Source organism: Ischnura elegans, chromosome 3 (assembly GCF_921293095.1).
Source record: "Ischnura elegans chromosome 3, ioIscEleg1.1, whole genome shotgun sequence".
Lineage (NCBI taxonomy): Eukaryota > Metazoa > Arthropoda > Insecta > Odonata > Coenagrionidae > Ischnura > Ischnura elegans.
Genome location: NC_060248.1, coordinates 59,143,723 through 59,163,523, shown reverse-complemented (window position 1 = coordinate 59,163,523; position 19,801 = coordinate 59,143,723). Strand labels below are relative to the sequence as shown.

The window sequence follows — 19,801 nt, the reverse complement described above, 5'->3', positions numbered from 1 at the left end:
CCGTAAGATATAGCTAACTTCGTTTTGAATGCGTCTGCATTAACAAGCTGACGCGGAAGAAAACCCTGAAGAAATGCAGAGACCAGAGGAAAAATAAAATTCCCATCCGAATTTATCTAAGAGGTCAGTTACACTAACAAGACTATCGTAACGACCTTTCACATACCTGGCAGCTCTTCTTTGCACGCGTTCTAACTCTGTTATTAAGCCTTTTTCATGAGGGTCCCAAACACTGGCAGCGTATTCCAGATGTGGTCTAACGAGGGAAAAGTAGCTAATTTCTCTCACTTTGTCGTCGCACTTCCCTAATATTCCTTTAACAAAACCCATTTCACGATTAGCTTGACCGGTTATTTCTCGAATATGTTTATTCCACGATAGATCATTATTGAGTCTAACTCCTAGATATTTCACGGATTCAACAGTCTCTAATTGGGTACCCCGAATTATATAGCTACGTTGTAGGGAGTTGTGCTTCTTCCAGAAATTCATTACGACGCATTTTTTTTTTTCAAATTTAATTCTAACTGCCAAGCATCGCACTAAGCTTGGATAGCAGCAAGGTCATTCGTTAGTTCATCTATATCTTTGTTGGAACGGATTTCTCTGTAAACTACAGCGTCGTCTGAAAATAATCGTAACTATGTCCTACTTAAAATATTTGTGAAATGTTTATTCGTCCAGTTGGAAATCAACCGCGTTTTTTTATTTCCTTATTTTGCGTTGATCCTATTAACGCCATCATAGAGATTTCCTCCTGCATTAGTAGAAATAGTGCTCTCTTTATGTGCTTACTCACTACAAAAACGTCATTATTTCCAAAGCATTAGCATAAATTTCGGAGAATGGCTGCGGTCAGGACATAAGATATTGTCAATCGACGAAGGTGTATGGCAAAACTCATCCCCGACCAAGGTTTCAGTGACCACCTTTGCTATGCTGTATAATAAAAATCTGACAATTAGATTTTAAAAATAAAAATCTGGTTTATATCATATTTTAGAATAGAAAGTGTCCTATTAGTATACCATCACGTTGAAATAGAAGACGATTCGATATCTGATGAAAATATGAATACATTAATCACAGCTAACGCTAGCTATTCGTCTTAATACATCTACATAGTACTCTGTCTAGCCTTCACAATACCCTGTCTAGAAATCTATTTCCTTTATTTTTTTCTCTTTATCAAGTCTACCATGGTACGATAGTAAACGAAGAATATCTACATCTATATAATACCCTGCGAGCAACCTCTAGGCTGCCAGGTACGTGAAAAGTCGTTAAGATAGTCTTGTTAGTATAGCTGACCTGTCAGATGAACTCGGATGGTAATCTCTGTCAGACGGTAGCTTTAAAAATAGACGAAACCTTTTAGATAAATTCAAGAGCAGTGTGTTTTCCAACGAAGTTAGCCATTCCCCTGCCAAACACCCTAGAGGTGGCTCGCAGGGTATTATGTAGATGTAGATATCTTACGGACGCCAACATACTACGGAGGATAAGATGTTTTAAATAAAATAATAGAGATAGACTGTAGAACAGACAGATACAGAATGTCTTTTTTCCACGATCAATAATAGATTATAGCAGCAGCATTAGGACTCATAAGTAGATTAGATGACCTGTAGAGTATCCTACTAACTTAGGTATACCGTGATGCATGTTTCTGAATTACAAATACTTTATTATGCATTAGGTATTACAATTTTACTTTATTATGCATTGCATAAGTACACTACCTCATATCGAGTCAAGCACAATAATTCAGCGTAATTAAAAAAAGGATAAGCCCTCTTAAGGTACAGTCACTTTCAAAAGTTTCAGGACAATGTTTGTGGCACCACTTCTGCTTCTCGGGGAAATTTAATTTCCCATACTATGTTGCCATTGGCTACGCACTGTAAATATTTCGGATGCGCGTGAAGATATATGCCCTCAGAGGGAGAAACACTTGTAAATTTATCATTCCCTTTTAATATATGTTGGATATAATGATTATTTCGTGTGTATTTATTGCGTACTTTCCCTGTTTTTCACTGTTGGTAAGTATCTTTCGTCTTATTAACCTAGCTATGAGGAATGTATACGAACATAATATTTTTTTTTTACAAACGGACTCACTAAACCTGCGAAAGTTAAAAATTTCCCGTTATTTTCTGAACACAGCTCTTATGTGTCCTCTTTAAGTTAATTTGAACTCTTTCGGCTTCGGAATTTGGGTGTGTATGCATTTCTGATTTGCACACCATCTTTTGGAAAAAGTCACCTAGCTTTTCAACTGGGGTTTGCCATTGCGGAGAATATTTTTAGATATTTTGCGGACAAATGGTATTTACGTGACTGCGTGTGCAGCTTGCCTCGAGCAAATCCATTGTTGGTAAGTGATGCATCCCTCGAACCCGCAATCAGGAGGAGCAAGGTCAGTAGTCGTGGAGTTGGCTGGGAGTGTCTCCGCGGGGATTCGAACGCCTTAAAAAAAATCCCATTAGATGCGTATGCTAGGTCCTAAAAACCTCGAGACGAGGGCTTGTCAGTTTTATACCTGCCACCACGTCCAGGAATACAACCTCCCACCAAAACCCCCCACCCCCTCACCTCTTTCTTCCCCTACCACTCTCGCCTTGAGATACCACGAGGCCCCCCTCCACTCTTAACCTATGCCCTTTCCAAAAACCCACACCTAGCCTGTCCCTTCCTAATGAGCTCCCCGCCCCTTCCTAAACGCTCAGGGAAGCTAGAGTCGACTTTTACTGCCTTCCACAGACGCGAATCTTTGGGGCCCATTCTCTTTCTCCCCATCGAGTATTGTATGCACCTCCCCCTTTTCCAGCATTCCTTCCCCTCCCCGAGCCTTCTTGGCATGCGAGCTTCCTGACCGCTCGCCCGAGCCAATCCCGTCGTGAGTTTGGGACAGTCGAGGCTTGTCTGTCGTTTGAGGAAGAGCGGAGGTGGTGTACGTGGTGCTTGACATCTTCACCCGATTGAGGACATCTCGTTCTGCCTGCTTGCTTTGTAGCGAAGGGGATTTTGTTTTGTTGTAAAAGTGATACCATTGGATTCAGTTTTGAAAATAGTTGGTGCCTGGAAAAAACGTGTCATCGCTGGATTTTCGATCAAGTGTGTGTCGTCAACCTTACCAGGTCTACGGATTCGTAGGGTGTGAAGGATCTAATTCCACCGATCTTATGGTGTGCGGCGTTGAGGTTCTCGGCTATTTTTGGTGACCGCGGCCTCTCCCCTGAGGGTATGCTTCGTCCTCACTAACAACCTTCCTTTGGAACGGGAAGAAAATAGAAATCATCGTCTACTTCATCATCATTTTCGGCGAAAAGGTTAGTGTCGACTTATTGGGTTGAGAAATCGGTGTGATTTGTAAATTTTCGTTCGCGAATGGCGAAATTTGTAAAATTATTATATACTTGAATTTAATTTAATTGGTATTAAGTGGGAACTAGTGGCGCAGTGAGGGAGAGGTTTGGGGGAAACGCAGAGCTCAGACAAATTTTCAAGTTTAATCCATTTTACATAGTCGCATTGATGTTACTAATAGAATAGTGTAAGGATTGATGTCACTAATAGAATAGTGTAAGGATTAATAAAATATCCCTCAGAAATACGTAAAACTCACCCTTGAACCATTTATCTTAAAATTCCGCAATTTATTAATCTCGCACCTGACGCTTATCCTGGTGGGTATTCCATACCCTCACACACCCCGGTATTATTTGCACCTAAACCACCCCCCCCCCCCCCAACCTTAATTCCTAGCTGCGCCCCTGATGAACACACTCATCTTTAAATGAACTTTTTAACAGTCACAATTGCGACGTCTATGAAGGGAAAACCCTTGCTGGGGTGTTTAAAAGCTTAATTAATATATTCTCTGGACTAGTAGAAAGTAATTGACGAACACACAAGGTAGACCCCAAACAGGCTCTCTTGCGCGTATCGTAGCTTTTTACTATTCGACGTGGTTTCCGCAATTAAACATGTCAATTAGGCAGTAAGTAGTTAGTGTAACTGACCTCTTACATAAACTCGGATGGGAATCTCTGTCGGACCGTAGATTGAAAAATAGACTAAACCTTTTAGATAAATTCAAGAGCAGTGTCTTTTCTGACGAAGTTAACCATATCTTGCGGACGCCAACGTACTACGGAAGATCAGATCATATCAATAAATTAAGAGAGATAGATTTCAGAACAGACAGATTCCGGATGTCATTTTTTCCACGATCGATAAGAGATTATAACGGCAGCAATAGAACGCGTAAATAGATTGCATGACTTGTAGTGTAGCCTACTAACCTATGTAAAACTGAAAGCATGTTTATGAATTTCTATTCTATATTCTATTTCTAACAGCATATAGTATCTCGTTAGTTGCGGAAAGTTTACAAGTGATATCTTTTTCCCTGCAATAATTGCGCCGTTCCTAACTACCAACCGAGCTGCGTTTTGAATACCACAATGGTTTTAATCATATATTAGAATTTATCTTGGATGAGGATCTCTTCCTGAAAAAGAATCCTGAAGTTTTAAACCGAATCTGTTTCCAAATCATGTTAAACTGAATCTGTTTCGTCGGCAGATATAGTCATTGGCCCGGTGGAAAATTCGAGTAGCCATTTAAAGAAGCTACACGTCGGAAAGTCTCAAGTGCGTAATAGAAGTTTTGATTCCTTACACTATGATATCTTTCGGACGCCAACGTACTACGGAAGATCAGATCATATAAATAAAATAAGAGAGATAGATTGCAGAACAGACAGATTCCAAATGTCATTTTTTCCACGATCAATAAGAGATTATAACGGCAGCAATAGAACTCGTAAATAGATTGCATGACTTGTAGTGTAGCTTACTAAACTATATAAAACTTAATGCATGTTTCTGAAATTCTATTCTATATTCTATTTCTAACAGTATATAGTAGTTTAGTTTGTTATTATGCGGGACGTTTTTTGGACGGTGTGGTGTGCATGTGGGAGTCCAAATGCATGCTGCATGCTGGTGATTGATCACCCCCTGCCAAACACCCTAGAGGTGGCTCGCAGGGTAATTTGTAGATGTAGATGTAGATGTGAAAATTATCAAGGTTTATTAACTATATCCCGTTAAATAATTGGCTGCATTCTAAGTTAGATAAGTTTTCCTGTGTTGCCTTTGATGATATTTTTTTTAATACTGGAGAAACAGAAATATTGAAGGCAAACAACCACGGTGTATACTCCGAAAAAATCAAGGGGAAGGAAGAATTCTCCTTAATGCCTCCGCAAAAATTACAAAATACCGCCCGTATTAGAGGACGGAACGATCCGCATATGCTCCTAATATAATGACAATCTACGGAGACGCTTCATCTACATAATACCCTGCGAGCCACCTCTACGGTGTTTGGCAGGGGGAAAGGGAGGGGGGAGCTTGGTGGCGCTATGGTAATGATTGGTTTTTATTGGGGAGAAATAAAAAATACCATCCACGTCGAACAGGCACTGAGCCTCACAAAAGTGACAACGGCGGAACCAACCGAAAGCAGAAGGGAAATCATGTGCGAAGCGTTATCAATGTTCACATACATCTTAGCGGCTACTTCGCAGGACAGCTAGGACAGTGGAAAAGTGGATGTTTGAGGTAAAACTTTTACGCATGACCACTGTTTAGGCTCCTCTTAAATACTGCATTCATAGTATCAGAAGATCAATGATCCACAACAATGTCTTAAATGATTCCCGCTTCTATTATGAGATGAAACACCTTATGTAATCGAAAATAAAAGTTAACGTAGCAATATCAACACGTACATTCACGCTCTGATTCTGTTTTATCGGATTCATCGACCGAAAACAATGAAGATTTATCATACCATAGGTGGACTTACCCCCCAGATGCTTAAATGATAGACAACATTTTTAATACGGTAATAATTGCGTTTGCTCTTGTGTATTACGGAGTCTCAATCATTTAACTTCAAATTGATAACTTTTATACTAAAACAAAGGCAATATTTCGTACTGCAATTGTTATATCTTGCCTTCAATCTAAGTTATGAGAGGATCGTTCGCCTGCCAGGTCCTTGTGCGCCCCAAAAAAATAATTCTGGATCCGCCCCTAAGTAAAACGATCGATCGCTATAGGATCCATAGGGTAGGCTCAATATTATAAAGCCCGGAGCTGCTGTGCTCTGCAGGGACGAGGAAATGAGAGGTCCGTAAGCACTATACACCACACACAGCGAGGAGCCAATCAAGAAATGACTGATAGATAGCGTCAAGTTTGTTATGAAGATGATACCTCACCTGGAGGTACGCACGAAATATGTTCAAGGCCAAGAACAAAGGATGATTGACTCCTCGACCTCTCCTCGCTCGGCGTTACCCAACAGGCTCAACAGCCGCACCCGCGAACACATTCCTCGGCGCGCTACCACATCGAACACGCCACCATGGCGAAAAACACCCTGGAGATAATGGGACACTCCCCCTAACACCCAATAATTAACCACGAACCTCGCAATTTTCATCACGAAAACACCTGATAAAGACGGGGGATGATAATTATAACCGTAATGGGAATAAAATTCCTCTCCAAGCACCAGCTTTTAAAAATGGTCTTTAATAGGAATAAATAAAATGTGTACTTCACCTTTGAATTTCAATTATAATAATACCCGGGTATCAATAATTTGCATTTTATCCATATGATTTTTTAATGAACGCTACGAAAAGGTGTAAGTTACCAGCAGACGAAAAAACAGGTTTTATTAAAAAATTTAAACGAGAGGAAACCCCCCCACGTGTAAGAATAAAATTAAAAATTCGACACGTTTTCATACATTACCGAATATTCTTGATCAATAACCTCATGATCTAACGTTAATGGTACCGATATTAACATTTTTTAGGTATTTATATAATGGAATAATTAATGCACACTGTATGCCACCTTACAAAGAAGGTTTAAGACCTAAAGTTCGAAATAATCTAATGGCTACCAAAAATATTACCGTTTGGTAAAATGATAAATCACTGAAGTGCAAGGAAACAGTTCCTAATAGAAAGGTGGAAGAAAAATATCATCATGGATAAAAAACAAAGGACACAAAAGTGGAAGGTCGAATTAAAAAAGAACAATGCGCACATAGCTTTCAAGGCCTCCATACACACCTTACGAAAATGAAGAATGAAGCTAGAACGGCCGCAGACCAAACTATGAGGAAACTGATATGAAGAGAGAGAATGAATATGGACTAAAATCGAGCTACTAGTTGGCATGTTCTCAAATAAATAGCAGAAGTAATAATCAACAAAAATAAATTCCGCAGAGGTAGAATGGACATTTTCAAATCACAAAAGAATTTGACCTATGAGAATTTTTTCCGTTTACATTTAATTGGTATTGAATTTTCTCAGAAAGGGAAAACGAGCATAGGAAGGAAAGATCTGAACGGCTCCAAGAGGACGTTTATCAAATCTGATTGTGAGACACGCATCACTATGCAGAGCGCGGATTTCGTCACGATACAACGGTACATGCAAACGCCAGTTTTTATCTCCGGGCCAACAGAGCTCCAGCTAAAAATGAATGCCCAGGTTAACGACGCACAGCCAACAGAAGAGTTAGAACCAAACAGCGATCACAATAATGAAATGAAAAGCCGCGAGTGACGGCAACTTTACCCTAATCAAAAGCAAAGAAATTATAAATAAATAGGAGTAAATATATATATATACATATATATAGAAACAGTCAGTTTACATACAAACTGTAACGGTCCTCGAGCTTATAACCAGAAACGCAAACGACACGAAAAAGAATAGGTACCAAAATAATTTTAGCAAAAAAAAGTGAATGTGAAAACAAATCAAGAGCATAATGTGCACTAGATAATTTAAATAGGGTAATATCGTAGTACCAACCACTTCCGCATAAAAGATTACGCATAATAAGAAAAAAATATGGCCACATCCTTAACAATGCAAAACTCTACATGATACCCTGCGAGTCACCTCTAGGGTGTTTGGTAGGGGATGATCAGTTACCACTGCTGGTGATCGATCACCCTCTGCAAAAAAACCCTAGGAGTGGCTCGCAGGGTATTATGTAGATGTAGATTTGTAGTGTAGCCTACTAAACTTTGTAAAACTTAATGCATGTATCTTAATTTTATTAGTAATATATAGGAATATAATATATAATAATCGGGAAAAAATAATAACATGCAATGTATCGACATAGCGGGGGACGCCATTAATTTTATTAATCGAGACACCGTTACTATTCTAATAGTACGAGGAAAGAACGGCATTTTAATATCTCTGTTTTGAAGTCTACTTCCTTCATTTTTTTCCAAGTGACCAAGTCTACCATAGTACGACGATAAACGAAGGATTTGAAGCGGAAAATTAAAAATGTAATAATAGGTTTATGATCGAAGAGGGCATCACCGCGTAATTTTACTGCGACGTATATCAAAAGTCAAAATGGAAAGAAAAAGTAGAAAGTTTCCCATTACAAGTTTTCACCAACATGTTCTACACCACTCGGGTGTTTGGCAGGGGTTGATCTATTGCCAGCATTCAAGAGGATTCCCATATCATATCCATGGGCCATATGTACACCACACGATCTTAGAAATATAGGAAATTAATATTAATACATTTATTTATTGACAACCTATATGCCCGCCTTCACAGAAAAGGAAAAACTTGCCAACTGCTGGTAATGTCTATAGCAAATCCATGCGAGATTGGTTACAAGATTCGAAGCTACGCAATATTTCATTTTCTCACGTCACCCATTCTTCGAATTTAATGATACTGCTTCTAATACAGCAGATGGAGAGAGGAAAATATCAGCTTATAACAGAAGGAAACCCCTACGATGGCGTGCAAATGAATACCGCAATGGAGGAGAATTAAAAAACGCGGCTTTCACGGCCTTTAATTTCGAATCTTCACATTCTCCATAAATATTAGTGCCTCCTTATTGAGTCCTCCTGATTCAACCAGAGTCATGGTCGAGTGGGTGTTTCACACATGCAATACACAATGGATATTTTTCGAGGTAGCTCGCAAAATTTACGCAGCCTAATGATAAGGTTTTACTAATGACAAAGAAAATAAGCTTACTGCTACATGTATTAGGGGCGCTTGGAAACGATATTTTTCAATTATGTTCGCAAAATATACACGGAATTAAGATAAGAAAATTTTGCTCATTAAGAAGAAAATGACTGCAAATATTTTTAAGTGCGCTTGGAAACAGGGGATGAATCTACGCCAGTACTTTCTCGAGAAAGACCATAATACGAGAAACGAGGCTAAGTGGACTAAATTTTATTTCCTCAACAGCAACCTAAATAGTGATAAAAATAATTCTCGGGGAAAGAAGATGAGGCAACCGGACCCGACGCGATGAGCAGGTTTTCACCGCACGCCCGCCAATTTCTCTATCTTCCTACGGCACTGAGACCAAAGGAAGGTGACGGTCAAACCGACAGCATAATGTGGAGGCGCCCAAGACCGAAACGCTGCGCTTACAGGCGCCAAAATGCTCGTTGAATAAGCCTGTATAACTGGGACCACTGATATTGGTATTTGAGGCGATATATTATGAGGGGCCAAGATTAATGATCAGTGAAGGTTGAGTTATCATTAATTTTAAATAAGCTCAACCTATTGTATGCCATGCACGAAAGTGAACGCAAAATTATAAATAAATTAAGTATGACGATATCTTCGTAAATTGTGGTCAAGTCATAATTCATTTAAATCACTCCTACCATACTTCCTTCCTTCTAAAATAGCCAAATTTCAGTGGGAAATGAAGAGATCATCGGCATCCCCAACATTACATCTACACATTACCCTGCGAGCCACCTCTAGGGTGTTTGGCAGGGGGTGATCAATCACCAGCATGCAGCATATAATATGATCTGATCTTCCGTAGTACGTTGGCGTCCGCAAGATATGGTTAACTTCGTCAGAAAAGACACTGCTCTTGAATTTATCTAAAAGGTTTAGTCTATTTTTCAATCTACGGTCCGACAGAGATTCCCATCCGAGTTTATCTAAGAGGTCAGTCACACTAACAAGACTATCGTAACGACCTTTCACATACCTGGCAGCTCTTCTTTGCACGCGTTCTAACTCTGTTATTAAGCCTTTTTCATGAGGGTCCCAAACACTGGCAGCGTATTCCAAATGTGGTCTAACGAGGGAAAAGTAGCTAATTTCTCTCACTTTGTCGTCGCACTTTCCTAATATTCTTTTAACAAAACCCATTTTACGATTAGCTTGACCGGTTATTTCTCGAATATGTTTATTCCACGATAGATCATTATTGAGTCTAACCCCTAGATATTTCACGGATTCAACAGTCTCTAATTGGGTACCCCGAATGATATAGTTACGCTGTAGGGAGTTATTCTTCTTCCAGAAATTCATTACGACGCATTTTTCCAAATTTAATTCTAACTGCCAAGCATCGCACCAAGCTTGGATAGCAGCAAGGTCATTCGTTAGTTCATCTATATCTTTGCTGGAACGAATTTCTCTGTAAACTACAGCGTCGTCTGCAAATAATCGTAACTTACTCTGCACTACTTCGCCAATGTCGTTTATATAAAGAAGGAATAGGAGTGGGCCAATGACACTACCCTGAGGAACGCCAGAAGTCACTCTTACCTCATTGGAGACTGCACCGTCTAATACTACTCTTTGGACGCGGTCGCTCAAAAATTCTCTAATCCAGGAAATGACATCTTCGTCTAGACCATAAGATTTCAGTTTTAATATTAACTTTCCGTGGGGTACTTTATCAAATGCCTTTTTGAAATCAAGAAAAATCGCGTCTACTGGAATGTTGTCTTCCCCGGAGACTAAAATATCGTGGGCGAAAAGCGCTAACTGAGTTTCGCACGATCTGCTTTTCCTCAATCCATGTTGATTTCCCATTAATAAGTTTTGCGCGTCTAAGTGTTTCATTACCGAGCTGACTACGATGTGTTCAAGGACTTTGCAAGAGATGGACGTTAAAGATATCGGCCTGTAATTAGATGGCTGTTCCTTGTCTCCACTTTTAAATATATGATAATGATAATTTTATGATAATATCCAATGGTGTGTATGTTGAGCGAGCAACCCTTTACCAAAAAGACATCGTGCAGATTCGTCCACTGCACATGCTGAGTTGAGATGCTGTGTGACTAGCTACAGAAAATTTTACCCTCTAGCTCATACACATGTGTTATATCCGTGTCATGATGAGCAGCTTGCACTTCAGAGATGGTCCGCAATTCATTGCTCATCTTCCATGTGCGGGCGTAGTTGGACGCGCACCAACTGTTTTAGAGTCACTGTATAAAATATCCTTCCTGGTTACTCATATCCTCATTGCCCAAATTACGTATTTGCTCATAGTTCCTTTCGTCGAAAGTTTGAACTCTTGCGACGTGATATAATCTCCTCTTTGGTTTTTCGCGAGCGGACGACCACATCAGCTGCGCATTGGCACATGGGCGTACCATGGGCATATAGTAGTATAGTTTGTTATTGTACGGGACGTTTTTTGGACGGTGTGGTGTGCATGTGGGAGTCCAAATGCATGCTGGTGATTGATCACCCCCTGCCAAACACCCTAGAGGTGGCTCGCAGGGTATTATGTAGATTTAGATGTACCCAGCGAGGGGCTAATTTGGGTTGATTTAGTTCAAAATGAAAGAATTTTTTTATACCCGAGAAAAGTGATATTAGTATAAAACATCTTATTAAAATAACAAGATTTTTCGGGCAAATACTTTTCCAAACTAACTGTTATAATTTTCTGGAAATTTCTATAATCTTTTCTGCGTTACAACTTGAACAACCACAGCTTGCCCCCCTCTAGTTTTGACCCTGGGTACGCCCTTGCACTGTCGCTTTTCATAGATTAGCGTGGAGGTAAAACTATAAAAGCGTGAGATTTTAGGAAAAAAATCAACGCCTACATTTATATGGTACCTACTCTGCGAGCCACCTTATGGTGTTTAGCAGGGGGTGATCAATCACCAGCATGCAGAATACGATAGGATTTCCACATGCACACCACACGGTACAAAAAACGTTACACGTGCTAAGGCGTACTATCCCATTCCTTCAAATTCAAAACTTTCCAGCCACCCATTAAGAGTCTGCCAATCACCCTAGAACACACTAAACATGATGTTAGAAATGCCAACAAAATTCAAAATTGCATTGAGATGAATTATGGTATAGTTGGTTTCACAAGGGTGAGTTTTCTACGGGTCGTTTTGCCGTATATAGCGGTAGATATGGTAGTGGTGACTAAATTCTATTTAATCATCAATGCATGAATGATAGCATGTTCTTTTCTATTCTTTCTTCAGGGTTCGTTTTTTTTCCAGATGGTCCTTCATAAGTCTTTTACCTTACGTAGATTGAATCGATGTTACTTCTAAATCTTGCCTGTGTGTTGACGATTTTACAGCTGTGTATCTGTCTCCCGAGATAAATCTTAAAGAATGCTTATTTGATTTTAAAAACAGAGAACATATTATTATACCATCATGCGTTAACTTATATTTATGCGTTGTCTATTGGGAGAATTTTAATCAATGACAACATTACTAATGAGCTTAAGTCCATTTTACGATTCTTATAACGAATGCGAATACTTATGGCAGCAGTAGGTATTGAAAAATTAAAATCTTAATTGGTTATGCTGTTACTATCCCCTATACTCGATGCATCCGGTAGACAACCATAAAGACGCGCTAAAATTCCATTCCTTTTCGCATAGTGAAGCAAGTAATGGCAAAAAAATAGTTTGAATGATATTGATGAACGCACAACTAAAAGATCTTCAATGTGGTGAAGTTAAATATATATGTTTAATGGTGGGGTGAGCGGTATGTGACACATTAGTCTTCACATTTGGATTAAGGAATATCACCACCTCTTGTGGTAGTCGTTGCTGCTCCTTTTCAGCGATGTCTTTCAAGACGTATTTCCAAGATCCATTGTTGGTGGCTGTTATTTCTTGAGTGCATGCAGTCTCGTTTTAGAGACGGTGGAAGCAGAGGCGGATACAGATGGGGGGCGCCGGGGGCGCGCGCCCCCCCTTTGCGAGGCCGCTCACATAGCCGAACATTGTAGAATCACAGTTGGAACTTTTTTGTATCGTAATATATTGACTTATATACGCGTATAATGAGTTTAAATAAAACTTCGCACGTGGATTTATTAATTTCTTATTACGATAAAAGTAAAGGTAGCTCAAGAAATCTTTTGCGCCCCCCCTTGAGTATTTTCTGTATCCGCCACTGGGTGGAAGGTATGATTCTTTCGAAAGAGAAACGAGCTCCATGCTTAGTCATTGTTCGCGCCTTCCTGAAACCGTTTCTCCGTTGGGCTGACATACGGAGTTTATTGCTCCTTCCTCATTAGGTTAGCAGACTGTCCCTTTCTGTTGAAGTTCTGGCGTCGACGCCAGGGTGGGCCGTTCTCATCCAGGATCGTTAAGGGTTGGCTGCCGGCCCCCCGGGGTGTTCCCTTGCCTTAGGGCATATTGGACGACCACCACCATATGGCTAGTGTGTTCTCCGGACAATGGCGATATGGGAGGGACATTAGAGCGTCTATAACCATGAGGAAGATATACATTATCTTCGCCCAGTCTTTTGGACAGTCATAACAATAGGATTTCCTTTGCATTTCTTTTCGTCTGTTGCTTCCTCCGTGATTTGTTTCCCGCGTTTTTTCAACCGTTGACGTTCCGGTTCGCGTTCGTTCGGAGCAAATTTCGTTATAAAATGTATTTGCCGTTAATTTTGGCGCGATGTTCTTCTTGCGAAGTATTTTCTTTGGAGAGTTTATTTTGTGGTATTGATGCCTTTATTTAACAGTATCAAAAATTCAACTGGCCTGCGCGCGGTGATCTGAAGTCGGGAAAAGCTGGACACAAGTCCAAAATAGCTTTTTTTTTAGGTAGAGCCTTGAAACTTGATAACGAGATAGGATGGATATTTCAAAGACCTCAATCATTTGTAGGCAAATACATTAGTTTTCAAGTCTCTACCTCAAAAAATGCACTTTTGGACTTTGTCCGGCTTTTTCCGAATTTAGACCACTGTGCTCTGGGTCGGTTGATTTTTCCCCTTCATTGGTGTACTAGATTTTTTTCGAAGGCCGTGGGAGTGGATGCGTTAAGATGGATTTATTTTGATATAGCTATATAACTCCTATGCTATTGAACGTTATGTTTGCAACCCAACTTAGGGCTGGGATCAATTTTATGGAGTCTAATCAACTTTAATGCGTTACTTACGAGGATAGTGCTCGTACTTTGATATGTATGATAAAGGAGGTGATTCTAATAAATTCATTCGGGAACGTTCCTCACATGTTGCCAACCCACAGAACCACACAGACGGAACCAGCATTGCATGGTATGTTTTCTTGTTTCGATTGAAATTTTTAGTTATTATAAGTAACATTTTCATGAACGTGTGGTGTGGATGAGGGGATCCCCTTACATGATGAATTCTGGTGATTGGTCATACCATGCCGGAAATCCTAGAGGTGATAGATGTAGAAAACTAACACTTCTTGACTGTTACGCTATCCGCCATTTAGATTTACGTACCGATTGTTTTTCATAATCTTGGATTTGAACTTTCTGGTGCAATCCTTCAATATATTTGAATGGGCGGGTCTGATAGGATGCTGCTACTCTCGGTGAATCACCCTGCAGGGTAGTTAACGCCTTGGTGGAGGCTCAAGTCAACCAAGTCGCGATGGAGGTGTTTTGACAGCAATCTGGAAATGGTTGGATCCGTATTTATTTCCTCTAGCCTTCCTTTGTTGTCGGCATGATTGAATAGCCTTGGGTTTGGCATTATGGCGCCGGGTAGGTCATCTCTGTCTCTGTGTGCCCTTTGCTGATGGCGGACTGCGGTGATTCATCACCCATTGTATCCTCTTACCCCCATTTTCCAAGTCCCCCAAGTAGACTTCACTATCTCGTATGGCGCCATGCTTTTGTTTCTCCGTTGTCCTGGGCTCGTGTGTCACTACCCACGATATTTTCTTTTCCCTTATTGTTCTCGCATATTTTCGGAACTGTAAAGGTATTGGTAGTTACTGATTATTTTTCCTCAAAACTATCTACATCTACATCTACAAATTACCCTGAGAGCCACCTCTAGGGTGTTTGGCAGGGGGTGATCAATCACCAGCATGCAGCATGCATTTGGACTCCCACATGCACACCACACCGTCCAAGAAACGTCCCGTATAATAACAAACTATACTACTATATGCTGTTAGAAATAGAATATAGAATAGAAATTCAGAAACATGCAGTAAGTTTTACATAGGTTAGTAGGCTACACTACAAGTCATGCAATCTATTTACGCGTTCTATTGCTGCCGTTATAATCTCTTATTGATCGTGGAAAAAATGACATTCGGAATCTGTCTGTTCTGCAATCTATCTCTCTTATTTTATTTATATGATCTGATCTTCCGTAGTACGTTGGCGTCCGCAAGATATGGTTAACTTCGTCAGAAAAGACACTGCTCTTGAATTTATCTAAAAGGTTTAGTCTATTTTTCAATCTACGGTCCGACAGAGATTCCCATCCGAGTTTATGTAAGAGGTCAGTTACACTAACAAGACTATCGTAACGACCTTTCACATACCTGGCAGCTCTTCTTTGCACGCGTTCTAACTCTGTTATTAAGCCTTTTTCATGAGGGTCCCAAACACTGGCAGCGTATTCCAAATGTGGTCTAACGAGGGAGAAGTAGCTAATTTCTCTCACTTTGTCGTCGCACTTTCCTAATATTCTTTTAACAAAACCCATTTTACGATTAGCTTGACCGGTTATTTCTCGAATATGTTTATTCCACGATAGATCATTATTGAGTCTAACCCCTAGATATTTCACAGATTCAACTGCCTTTAACTGCGTGCCCCGAATGACATAGTTACGCTGTAGGGAGTTATTCTTCTTCCAGAAATTCATTACGACGCATTTTTCCAAATTTAATTCTAACTGCCAAGCATCGCACCAAGCTTGGATAGCAGCAAGGTCATTCATATCTGTATCCACCCATCCTGTGTTCTGCGTCAGAGAAAAAGTTTGTTTTAAGAAAAGGTCATGCTGCAGTCATAGAAGGAGTTTCTTTGAAATCTTTACATCTACTAGGTGTCGTGCAAGCCACCGCCAGAATGTGTAGAACATTCCAAAGCAAGCACTCATTCTAGCCTTAGTCAGAAACGCGCTCGATTTGCGAACACAGGCCTACACACCAGACAACACGCGGTCAAACTAGACTCTAGGAGAGTGCTCAGGACGCTATGTCACCACCCAAGATCAAAATAGATTACTCGATATTCATAGGAAAAAGGAAAATTTAGCGTAGTTAGCGATTCTTACACCAGTTATAACATACAAAAAACTTCATACACATAGCTAGTATTGTAGCATCCAATATTGAAAAATATAGTAAGTTATTAGCGCTATTTTGCATATTCTCCGTCAAGTTCTCCTAGAACTAAACTATCGCAGGCATTATGAAAAGCATCTTTAATCTAACAGTTCTGCGGTCTAAATCACCAATTTTATCCTTGTGATAATTCTATCAAAATATCTTGAACATCAGGCAAAATATTCTCCTTGCAACTACCGCAAACGGTTTAATCTATAATATTCCTCTTCGATCGGTCAGACGTTACAATTGATAAAGTTTACGCCACCAGTTCAAAATAATTTACACCACTATTTTTATTACAATTTTAAGCAAATCTTGCTGCTCCCCTCTGCCATTTATCTGTACCGGAAAGAAAAGCTTTTTCATACCGGTGCCACATACTACTAGCGTACTAAAACAATGTCTCACGAGAGATTTATAACGTTGTTCTTTTACTTTTTCCTAAGTACTTACCATCACCTGTGTATACATTAACAATTTCCAATCACCGTATCTTTTTGAGAAGGCGTTCCAATGCCACTGTGTCGATTTTAACTTGTTTGTACATATACGACTTTTGGCGGCAGTCTGGTTCTTCAGGCCTTCTATCGCGCAGTACCTCCATGTTAAGGATGCGAAGATTTTGTGACTTTTGATCCATGGCCGTTTTAAATTCCTCCATTTTTTATGTCCGCCTTTGTTCTATATTTTTTAATTAATAACCCTTTTTCAGTCAATCGCTCTCAACACGTTTTATTTCCATTAGCCGGCTAAGAGTTTTTCTTTATTGCGGCTGTTTGGAGTGATGACTCCTGAAGGTTATCAGTGGTGGCCTTGGCTGGTTTTGCCATGTAAGTTTGTGTATTTATTTATTTATTGAGATGCGTCGCATTGTGGGTTTCTCCCCAGCTTTGCCGGTGCAATTTCAGGCAACTGCGTGAATAAATCAACTGATTATTTGTATCAGTAAAAAATCAATTATACTTTATATTTATTGTCTCATATTCGTAATAAATTTTCAATTTTCCTTAAGTTATCCGACGAATTATGATAGCTAGTATGGACCTCCATTCTCGCGGTTTTTTTCCAAAACTTTAGTTTTTGGCAAGCATTTAATGTACGGAATTTGAGTATCAAGATCCTTCGAAAATAAACTCAGACTCCTTACTTAGATATCTTATGGTTAACAAGCTACTCTTATTATTTGCGATATTAATTACCACTATCCGAAGATTTCACTGAGATTTGGCTTTAAAGAATGTGCTATTTTCATGTTAGTCGATATTTCTATGCCTGACTTGCATAAAAGGAACGTTTGGAGTCTCCTCTACATCTACATCTACAAATTACCCTGCGAGCCACCTCTAGGGTGTTTGGCAGGGGGTGATCAATCACCAGCATGCAGCATGCATTTGGACTCCCACATGCACACCACACCGTCCAAGAAACGTCCCGTATAATAACAAACTATACTACTATATGCTGTTAGAAATATAATATAGAATAGAAATTCAGAAACATGCAGTAAGTTTTACATAGGTTAGTAGGCTACACTACATGTCATGCAATCTATTTACGCGTTCTATTGCTGCCGTTATAATCTCTTATTGATCGTGGAAAAAATGACATTCGGAATCTGTCTGTTCTGCAATCTATCTCTCTTATTTTATTTATATGATCTGATCTTCCGTAGTACGTTGGCGTCCGCAAGATATGGTTAACTTCGTCAGAAAAGACACTGCTCTTGAATTTATCTAAAAGGTTTAGTCTATTTTTCAATCTACGGTCCGACAGAGATTCCCATCCGAGTTTATGTAAGAGGTCAGTTACACTAACAAGACTATCGTAACGACCTTTCACATACCTGGCAGCTCTTCTTTGGACGCGTTCTAACTCTGTTATTAAGCCTTTTTCATGAGGGTCCCAAACACTGGCAGCGTATTCCAAATGTGGTCTAACGAGGGAAAAGTAGCTAATTTCTCTCACTTTGTCGTCGCACTTTCCTAATATTCTTTTAACAAAACCCATTTTACGATTAGCTTGACCGGTTATTTCTCGAATATGTTTATTCCACGATAGATCATTATTGAGTCTAACCCCTAGATATTTCACAGATTCAACTGCCTTTAACTGCGTGCCCCGAATGACATAGTTACGCTGTGGGGAGTTATTCTTCTTCCAGAAATTCATTACGACGCATTTTTCCAAATTTAATTCTAACTGCCAAGCATCGCACCAAGCTTGGATAGCAGCAAGGTCATTCGTTAGTTCATCTATATCTTTGCTGGAACGAATTTCTCTGTAAACTACAGCGTCGTCTGCAAATAATCGTAACTTACTCTGCACTACTTCGCCAATGTCGTTTATATAAAGAAGGAATAGGAGTGGGCCAATGACACTACCCTGAGGAACGCCAGAAGTGACTCTAACCTCATTGGAGACTGCACCGTCTAATACTACTCTTTGGACGCGGTCGCTCAAAAATTCTCTAATCCAGGAAATGACATCTTCGTCTAGACCATAAGATTTCAGTTTTAATATTAACTTTCCGTGGGGTACTTTATCAAATGCCTTTTTGAAATCAAGAAAAATCGCGTCTACTGGAATGTTGTCTTCCCCGGAGACTAAAATATCGTGGGCGAAAAGCGCTAACTGAGTTTCGCACGATCTGCTTTTCCTGAATCCATGTTGATTTCCCATTAATAAGTTTTGCGCGTCTAGGTGTTTCATTACCGAGCTGACTACGATGTGTTCAAGGACTTTGCAAGAGATGGACGTTAAAGATATCGGCCTGTAATTAGATGGCTGTTCCTTGTCTCCACTTTTAAATATAGGCGTTACATTAGCGATTTTCCAGTCATTAGGTACTTCGTGTTGCTTGATGGATTTACTGAATATTAACTGCAAGTAGGGGGCAAGTTCTGAGGCTAGTTCTTTATATACGCGAGAAGGGATTTCGTCTGGACCAGGTGATTTATTTGGACTAAGCGATTTCAATATATTTTCTATTCCGAGCGTACTAATGTCAATAGCTGGCATCTTATGAATACAGGGATTGTCATCGGTCTCGGGTGAGTTTTCGGAAGGCTCCGTGAACACGCTCTTAAAGTAGGAATTTAATAAATTGGCTTTATCGTAACTGCTTGTCAACACATCTCCATTGTCGTTTCTCAGCGAACATACGGTAGATCGTTTACCTTGAACTTCCCTAACATATGACCAAAATGCTTTTGGGTTATCCTGTAACTGCTCTACTAGTGTTTTTCTTTTAAAATTCGTGAACGCATTCCTGAACGCTTCCTTCGTGGCGGCTTTAGTCAT

General features: G+C 39.8%; 1 protein-coding gene across 2 annotated transcripts in view; it reads left to right on the top strand.

Moving 5' to 3' along the window:
* The first annotated feature begins 2,886 nt into the window (after positions 1 to 2,886).
* LOC124155869 (serine protease gd-like) overlaps positions 2,887 to 19,801 on the top strand; it is a 35,903-nt gene continuing 18,988 nt past the window's right edge. The window contains exon 1 of one of the 2 annotated variants that reach the window (XM_046530025.1): positions 2,887 to 3,335. The gene's annotated coding sequence lies outside the window, so the exon portion shown is untranslated. The remainder of the gene's footprint in view (positions 3,336 to 19,801) is intronic. The other variant, XM_046530026.1, reaches the window with a different exon arrangement.